Raw genomic sequence first — 10,078 nt, 5'->3', positions numbered from 1 at the left:
AGCAGCAACTAAGAGTACTGGAGTGGAGAGGAATCCAGAAAAACATGGCAAAGCACTGCTGCCTGCATCGTTACTCCATAGGAATTAAAAACAGTGCTCAACTGTTACAATTTAAAGCATACAAGTCTTTTTATGCTTTCTTTGATGTTTTTTTTTTTTTTTTTTATGCTGCAAACCACCGGCAATTATGAATATGAGGCTCACAGCTCAACTTACATGTTCTGAAAAGTGAATTGAGTGTATTGTGACATCCCTAAATAACACATTATTTCCCAAACAAGTGCAATCTAAAGTAAACCCTAGGATGTTTAAAAACTGCATCATGATTAGTTTTCTATCTCAACCGTTTCTGATGTTTACACATTCATATTGATTTTTAACCGATTCTGTTAACCCTTGTGTTGTCGCCCCATTAAAATTGACAGTCAACCCTTTTGTTGACGCTTTTTATTGATGTTTTAAACATCTTCTTGCATTTTTGTCCCTTTTTTTAAAGACTTTTGAAGCTTTTTTTTCAATGTTTGTCACTTTTTTTGACGTTTTCAACACTACATAACACTGACTTATTTACTTTAGTTTTACAGTTATTTTGGGAATTTATGGTCAACAAACCTTATATACAGGAAATTATACCTAATTTTTGAGTTAGAAAGGCCGAAATTAAGAATTATTTAGACTAAAATTAAAGGAATGTATATTTATGGATAATCACAGACTTTAATGTGTTAACTTTTACTCAATACTATTTCAATTTTTTTATTTAAATGCTATAAAATTGAATAAGACACCCAATTATTAATGAAAGTAGAGATTTGTACTTGCCAAAGAGCGTTATGTGGAATCAATCATGTTATTTTGGGTAATAACAATTGGGTAGTTATAGGATATATAATAATATATATATATAATAACGTTGAAAAGAACATGAGGGTGAAGGCAGAGGTTCTGACCCAGAACATAGAGAAACATACACGCCCACAGAGTAACGATTCAAAAACCTTTTAATGTAACTTCTGTATTCATGCCAAGGACAGAAAACACAAGGTAGGATGACTCGGAGCTGGATAGGGGCTGAGGAGGGCAGGCAGTGGTGGATCCAAACTTTCTTTCTGGAATCCAAGTGGGAAGGCTTGAGGATGATGAGCCAGGGCAACAGGTCTGGAGGCGTAGGTCTGGACAGGGAAAACAGGACGTTAATAAAAGCACGAGGAATATAACACTAAGACTAAATTGGCACAAAGTTCAACTGGAAGCCAAGTTACCACACTGGTAGGTGCAACGAACTGGCGCCGGTGGAGAGTTTAATTTAGGTTCTCCTGAACCGAGGGAAAATCCAATTCCCTCTCCTGAGAAGGAAACAAGGGGGGGGTTTGGTATCCCAGGGCAACTTCGAAAGGTGAGAAGCCAGTGGTGGAGGTGGTCACGGAGTTGTGGGCATACTCTTTCCACGGTGGATGTTGGCCCAGGAGGACGGACGCTCAGCAGCCACACGACGCTTCTAGGTCCTGGTTGGCTCTCTCAGTCCGACCTATGGATTGGGGATGGCACCCTAGATAGATAGATTCATCATCTATTATTCATCCCGAAGTAAATTTTGGGTATCCAGTAGCAAGACAACCATAACACAACAACACATACACACACACACATATATCACACATACCTGAGAATAAAAATAAAATTAAAAATCAATTTCTTGGAAAGAAGGCACAAAGGGCGAAGCTTCTGGTCTGTGGGCGAGCGTTGGGAAAGGACGGCTCCCACCCCCCCAGTCAGAAGCATCCACCCACACAATAAAGTGCAGAGCGGGGTCCGGATGTATTAAGGGGAGGTAGAAAACAGCTCCTAAACCCTCATGTTGTCCTAGGGTCAAATTTGACCCGTTTTCAAGTTATTTTTCAGAAATATGTGATTTTTTTTTGGAAAAAGGAACAAAAACTATGAAAAAAAACACTGGAAGTAAGTGTCAAAAACTTAGGGAAACAATGGCTATACAATTTTCGAAAAAGTGACAAAACATCAACTAAAAGGAGATAGACATTAGGGATACAAAACAATAAAATTTTTGAAATAAATAAATAAAAAATTGAGATCGGGACAACAAAAGACTTTTTTTCATGTTGAGTGAAAGACAACACAAGGGTCAAGGACACAAACATCCTTTTCAGCTTCAGGGGACCATTGGAAAGGGGGTTTTGGGGGACGTGAGTCTAGTGAGGGGAGCCACCACCCAACTAACACAGTTACTGAAGTCAGTTCTCAACTTGAAAATCATCAGAGGTTAACCCAGTCATTTGTTGATCAGAGCACACAGCCTCAGGCCCCACCAACATTCTCCCTCGAAGCAACCCCACTGCGTGATGTACCTTAGGAGCCTCCGTGGAGAATGACGGTGGTCTTTGTTGAAAAATTAGTCCGCACTGTAGACATCATGTCCGAGGAGACAGCTTGAGGGACTGTAAGCTGAGGATAAGAGAGAGGTGAAGAACTGACAAAAGACATATAAGTAACTTGAGAGGTTAGCTGGGAGACCTGACTGGTAGGGGTGGGTGAAAAAAATCAATACAGCATAGTATTGCGATATTTACTGTGGCCATTCTGCCAAGTATCAATCTTTTATTATATATTATTTATTATATATGTGTTGGTCAGTTTGTCCCATTTTGCAGCAATCAAATTGAAGCAATATGAACAAACTTGGGAAAAATTAGAAGTTGGAGAAAAGATTATACAGTACATTTGATATATATTGCAGAATATTGCAATGTTTTTAAAATCGCAATAATATTGTATTGTGGCATGAGTATTGTGATGATATTGTGTCGGCAGTTGGTGGTTGTGATCCATTACCGTACGAATTAGCTGGTCACGTTGCCCCAACAAAGCCCCATTAAAACCTTTTAATGTAACTTCTGTACATCACCCAAGGACAGAAAACACAAGGTAGGGTGACTCGGAGCTGGATAGGGGTTGAGGAGGGCCGGCAGTGGTGGATCCAAACTTTCTTTCTGGAATCCAAGCAGGAAGGTGGAAAGGCTTGAGCGTGATGAGCCGCGGCAACAGGTCTGGAGGCGTAGGTCTGGACAGTGAAAACAAGACGTTACCAAAAGCACGAGGATTATAACACTAAGACTATGACTAAATCTGACTGAGGGCAGGGAATATCTATTTGTTTAGAAACACATTGAATTTTTGTTTTCTGTTTTTATAGTGTCTGTATTTAGATTTTTTTTTTACATTTCAGTACAGTCATATTTCCCTCTGTTTTGGACGTATTACACTTTTATTCTTGTAGAATTGTTGGTATATTGATGGTGATTGGCTAACCTTTTGTTGTTTATGAATTGTTTGTTACCCTAACCCTAACTAAACCAAAGTTAAAAGAGGGGAACGTTGAGTCGAAACTGCAGTCTCCAAGTATTTAAGCTAAGTTACCACACTGATAGGTGCATCGATCTGGCGCCGGTGGTGAGCTTCGCCCAGGAATGAATACCGCAGAGCTGGTAAGTGGAATGGCCAGCAGCTGTGCAGGGAGGTAGATCGACCGGCCATACACACATACACACACACAGACACGGTGGGGGAAAAGGGGAGAGACACACACAGGACGGAAGACAACAGCTGCCCACGTAACACATTGGGCTATAACATGTCTGGCACAAAGCCTTAGATAAATTAGGCTTGCATAGGATAGGTGTTGGTCTAATCTTGGTTAAATTAGACAAGGTTAGGATAAACTAGATTGGGTCAGGTGGCGTTTAGGACACTGTTATTTGCACAATGCTTTTTGACTGTATACAGTTGAGCTAAAAAGATTAGCCCCCCAGGAATTATGGAACGTTTTCATAAAATTCTTCCCAATGTTTGCAGCATTGACAAAACTTAATCAAACATTCACCAATGCCATGAAGTAGCTTTTTCCGTACATTTTGGAATATAATATACATTTTTAGGCTTGCTTTATATCAAATTGTGAAAAATGGGGTGGTCAAAATTATTAGCCCTAATGTGAAATTTTGCTTTCAAAACACACCTAATTAACCAATCAGCTTTAAAACAACACCTGTGCAGTCAACGACACCTGAGCATTCAATCAGAGTAAAAGGACAATGAACAGGGCACTTGAACACATTGTTGAGAGGCTACTGAAAACTACTACTACAATTACATATACTCACCATGCCAAAGACAAAGAAAATCAGTCTTGAGCTCAGAAAGAAGACAGTGGAGGCTTATAATAAGGGGGAAGGCTATACTGACATTTCCAAATGCATGGGAATGGCAGTATAGCCTTCCCCCAATACTGTATATTGCAAGTACAAGGAGACAAATTCTGTAAGAAACAAACCTGGGCGTGGTCGTAAACACACGCAAGAACTCTGGAAAATAGGAAAATAGTCTGAGATGTCAGCAAGAAGACATCTGCCAGGATGGTTGTTGCTGACCTGGTCTCTTCTGGAGTTGATGTTTCAAGGAACACAGATGTGAGGGCTCTTCATAGTGGTGGGCTTCAGGGCCATTGTCTAAGAAGAACCCTTATACTAAAATAGCGGCACATCATAGCCAGACTGAGGTTTGCCCGTGAGCATTTGAAAGGTAAAGATGAGTTTTGGAAGTTGCGCTTTGGTCTGATGAGACTAAACTGGAACTGTTTGGGCACTTGGATGTTGCTTATGTTTGACGAAGAAAGGGAGAGGCCTTCAAACCTGGAGCCTCAGGCACAGGGAGCCTTGTTTGGGTGCTTGGCATCGTGAAAAAGTAAAATCATGTTGAAATTTTGAGGGATGATTTGCTGAAATCTGCTTGCAGTCCATCCTTAGGTTGTTGCTCGGTCTTCCAACAAGACAATGACCCAAAGACTGCATTGAAATTGGTCCAACAGTTCCTGAAGGATACCAAAACCAAGGTCCTTGAGCGGCCCGCACAGAGCCCAGACCTCAATCCTAGTGAGAATCTCTGGCGGGTGCTCAAAGTGAATGTCCATGCTCGGAAACCACGAAATTTGGACCAGCTGGAACAATTTGATATAGAAGAATGGGCCAAAAGCCCTCAGGAGACCTGTGCCAACCAAGAGAGAAGAAAAGAACTACTCTAAGAGCTTTTTGTCAGTTGTGGCTCAGAAAGGGTACGATATTGATATAATATTAGCCCCCAGGCCATTAATCTAATATATCAATGGCCTGGGGGCTTATAATTTTGGACATCTCATTTTTGCCCTTTCTTGTTTCAACTCAGTTCATCAATAAAATATCCCAATCAAACTAAGTGGACTTTTTGTCTATGTTATGTTGAGAACAAATACACTATACACAATTGATGTTAATAGTCATTTCAATGGAGAAATTAAGAGTTTTGTATAATTTTGTAAGGGGGGATAATAATTTTGTAATTGAATAAAGCTAACATCTAGGGTGTTATCAAGTGGTTGGGAGGATATTTGATTATTTGATGGTTGTTGCTAATATTTTAAAATATTTTTTGACTGTACTTTAGTTTTGTTTACTTTAGTTTTGTCAAATCTCTTTCTATTTGGTACCATTTTTCTAATTGTTCTCCTTTTCTCTTAAATGGTATATAATGTGAGTTTGACTTTAGGTGACCTGTCTGGCATTGGCCTTCCTGGGTTGTCGCATAACTCCGAGATATTCTCCATATTCAAAACCTTTTCTTCATTCCTCTTTACCTTCAGTCTTTGCTTCCTCATTTCCCTCTCCACCTTAAATTCTTGTCTGCGTTTGTAGACAACCAGCTTCGTCCTTCGGTCAAGCAGTCGTTCTTTTCCTGCCATTTTCTTTGAATTACTGAGGTGACCTGTAAACAACAGAATATGAAAAGTTAGGTGTGGAGTCCAATTGTACACTCGCACCCCTCCCAACAAAAAATAGTCAACAGATTGGTTTTGTTGCAAGTCGTTAAAAATGTGTGTTGGCCTGGCAACTTTAAGTGAGATAAGAACTTCTGTATCTTAGATACACACTGTACCTTGTGTGATTCATCCTAACATTTCAATGTAATGTAATAGCACACAGTAGCCTATTTTAGCCACATGGGCTGCTTCTCTGACTACATTTGCTTTCAATGAATTTAGTGAATAATCATTTCAATTTCAGGACTTTAAACAAAGGATTTTTACTTGTAATGTTGTGTAACAAATGTAAGTTTGCTTTCTTACCGTGACGCAGGAGGTTGCGCTCATCCACGACGGTTGACTGGATTTCTCTGGCAATGCGGTCTATCTTGCAGTTGAGCCACCAAATGTAAATCCTTGAAAGCAGACCAAAGGTTTTCCTCTCCTCCTTCTGGTTCTTTTTCTTCATCTTTTCACACCTCTCTCTTTCTCTTTTCACTCTTTCTGTTGCCTCATTTTGTCTTGCATCCGTTAAGTCTTCTCTTGCACTCAGATGGATAGATAAAAAGCTATTAGCCGGCTTGTCGTCTTCATAAAATGAAGAGGAAGGGCTGTCACCACTTTGTCCATCCTGCCTCAAGGTGGTAGAAAGGTTGATCTCAACGAAGGACAAAGGACTTTGTTGTTGCTGCCTCCTTGTGGTAGAAGGCTTGTCTTCTTCAGAAGAGGAAGGGCTGCCACCACATCAATCTCTCAATGCAGCTTTAGAGCGAACTAAAATAAAACCATGCCAATCTCTAGGTGTGGTAAAGGATATGTTATGATGTGGGATAATTTTAATTCCAAAGGCCAAGGGGACTTTATCAGGATGCATAGTATCCTGATCCATGAAATAACTGGCCTTTAAAAATAAAAAATGTGCCTGCCTGTATGGGAATTTAACATAGGGGGCTGTATACTTATGCCCCCGGTATTTTAAGGAAGCACATTAATTTATTCACAATACATAATTCATTCACAAAGAAAATGGGTGTGCTTAAACTGGTTGTATTTTTCCTAATTAAGGCATTAAGATCAGTTTTCAAAAGATGATTTTTTTAATTCTTTTTAGTCACTTTTAGCATGGCTTCATAAACGTATGATTACCTCTGTATACAGTAAATACATATCCATTGTCTTACAATAGCTGCAACTAGTAGGCTCCAGTGACGGACCTGGGATCAAAAAACGGCCCTGGCAACATTGCTTTCTTTGTTTTCTCTCTATTTTTCTCGTTTTCTCGACCTCTCCCTCGCCCTCTTGATGATGGTCGTTAAGAATTAATATTAATAATTAATTTGGCACTTATAAAACATCTTGAAACTATCATGGACTTCTATTGTACACGGGTACATGGACTTTAAACATTTCCACGGCAACAGCGTCTCATTGGACCAATCAAAGACGTCGTAGAATTGTGGGTAGTGTATATACTATACTATATATAACTTTTCGAAAAATAACAAAACAAATTATTGTCATTATTTCATTATTAATATTATATATATTAGTGGTCCATCACTGGGATAATGATAATATTAGAAAAAAATTCTATTAGTAATAAATAATAATAACATTACTACAATAATGGCAGTGTTTTCTACGACTTGTCAACTAGCTAGCTAGTTAGCTAACTACTCAAATAACGCTACACCTTCACTGTAACACGACAAAACATATATGTTTTAGATTAACAACCCACAGATAATTTAAAAAAAGGACTTGTTTAATATGTTTGAGAAATAATCTTGAATTCAAATGTGATGTGAATCACACACATAACAATAATAATTAAAATTGTTGAGCTAGCGCAAGAGACAAAGGGCATTTGCATCTCCTGATCACAGCACATCTAATAGTTGGAATATGATTGCTGAGAAAAGTTTTTTATTCATTTGACAGGTGCAAGTAAATGTACTTCTTTCCCATACTCTACTCTAGAGAAAAAGTTGAGTAGAACTAGTAGTTTTAGGTCAGCTGAGAAGTGCGACTTACCTCTGCAAAGGATTTTGTAGAAGGAAGTCTGTTCCACTGTAGCGTAGACAACCGTGGTCTGTTGTCATGTTTTGGATTTTAAATAAAAGCATGTAAGTCTACGTCTGGATACGTCTTGTTACGCGTTTTGATTGGACCTCCGTCTGACTGTAGCAGCCAATTAGAAACGTAGGATTCATCCATCGCAGACAACCAATCACACACCGTTATTCAAAGCTGACCCTGCCGCTGCGGTCAAACGAGGTGCCTGGTGATGGTAGCCTACAGTAGTTCTGTTAAGTCTGAATGAAATATTTTTTTATAACACTCACTGCTTATATTTTACTAAGCCCGAACTAATGTATTCTTTATTACATTCACTGTTTAAGTACTGGCAAGTTGATCTTTGGATGGTTTGGGAAAGCTAGCTAGCTAATGGCATCAACTTAAGCTAGCTATAGCTAAGTTAACTAGCTAGCTAGCTAGCTGTAGACAGGTAACGTTAGAATAACGTTAAAGTTACCGCTGAGTCCTTATAAATAATACGTTGTGTATGTATTGTTATGTATTTGTTGTGTATCCACTACGGAATATTGTTATTAGCATAAGCCGGTTACCTTAAGGTTACTGCTAACGTTAGTTAAATGTCAGTATCTTGGTCAAATCTCCATCCTCGGCCTACGTTAACGTTACTCGGAGGCATTTAAATTAGATTGTATTTGTTAGCTAACGCTAAGGTTATGACAACATTTATGTCGAATAAAGTTACAGTAGACCGGGGCGACCCTCCTCAGATGCCTGCGGCCTTCATTCATCATACATGACCGTTACAGTAACGTTAACGTTACTAACTTGTCCTGACAGACAAAGCATACTCTGTATAGTTTTCATTAATGCCATGACCACCGGTGGAAAAATCATATTGTAGAATAAAGTTGTTGCTGTCACAATATGGAGCTAGAATCGTTTCTTTATTACATGCAAGACAAAAAGAAAGCAAAAATATGTATTTGCAAGTTTAAAACAAAATTTTGAGAGAGATTTTACGTTTTGAGAGAAACCCCCACTGTTAAAAAAATATATATTTGAGAGTTTAAAAAGTATTTTGCAAGAGATTTTTTTTGCTATTGGTATAAAAACTTTCTCTCATATTGTTTTTCATGCTTTTTTTTCTCATATAATGCAGTGTTAAAACTTTTTCCATCAAACCTTTTTTTTATTTTAGATCTTTTTTTTCTTCTTCTCGCATGTAATTAAGAAACAATTTTAGCTCCATATCACAACACTTTTTACTAAACTTGGATAGTGGCCCAGGACGTCTTCCCCTCCCTCTCTCTCCAAATACTGTAAATGTTGCCTTCAGGTGGCTGTAAAGAGTGAATAATAATAATAATAATAAAGACAGTCCCCAGAGTGAAAGAATCCTTCATTATAGTACTGTCATGACAGATAAGATTAGTCAGCCTAGTAGTCATTAAATTCCATAACGACTGGTTGAAAAATCATGCAGAATAAAGTTGTTGCTGTCACAAAGCATTAACTTTTTACATATTACTAACCTAATTCATGTTTCTGTTGATGCCATAACAGCATGTGCCATCTCATGAATGCATTGAAATTGTCAGATAGACAAGTTTTACTGGCAACTTTTGGGGCAAAGGATTTTTAACCGATTATGAGATATGGCATACAAACTTTGCCAGACTTTCAGAAATTTGCTGAAACGTGGATCATATGTCAACTTCAAAAATGAAGTTTAAAATAAATATTTGTTTACACAAAACTACTGTATTCAGTGTTTATTTATCTACACAAATGTTTTTTTGCTCATCATTTTAATTTCAGTTTGGCTCATGGTGATGGCAATGGTTTTAAGTTATAGGTATGGTATAAGTACCATGTTAACCCACAAAAAAACTATTTATTCTACTTTTCAACTATCATTTTTTACGTACTTTAATGTAAGCCAATCAGATTTGTCGATATTAAGTTATTGAAACACATGTATGACATGTGCCTGCTGAAAACTGAAGATAAATCTTAAAATAAGAACTACTTTTTCTTTTTTAATCAAACTGAGTTCCAGCATGCGAGCAAACAGACAACATCACCACTCTATCATTACTGTAGCTGCACAGTGTGGTTCATACGTGTTTACAGGCAGGGAACCATGTGATCTCTCACTTCTACAACATTCACACACCACAACATGTGTGT

The sequence above is a fragment of the Etheostoma cragini genome, chromosome 15 (genome assembly GCF_013103735.1).
Source record: "Etheostoma cragini isolate CJK2018 chromosome 15, CSU_Ecrag_1.0, whole genome shotgun sequence".
In the NCBI taxonomy this organism is placed as follows: domain Eukaryota; kingdom Metazoa; phylum Chordata; class Actinopteri; order Perciformes; family Percidae; genus Etheostoma; species Etheostoma cragini.
This window is presented reverse-complemented; position numbering follows the sequence as displayed.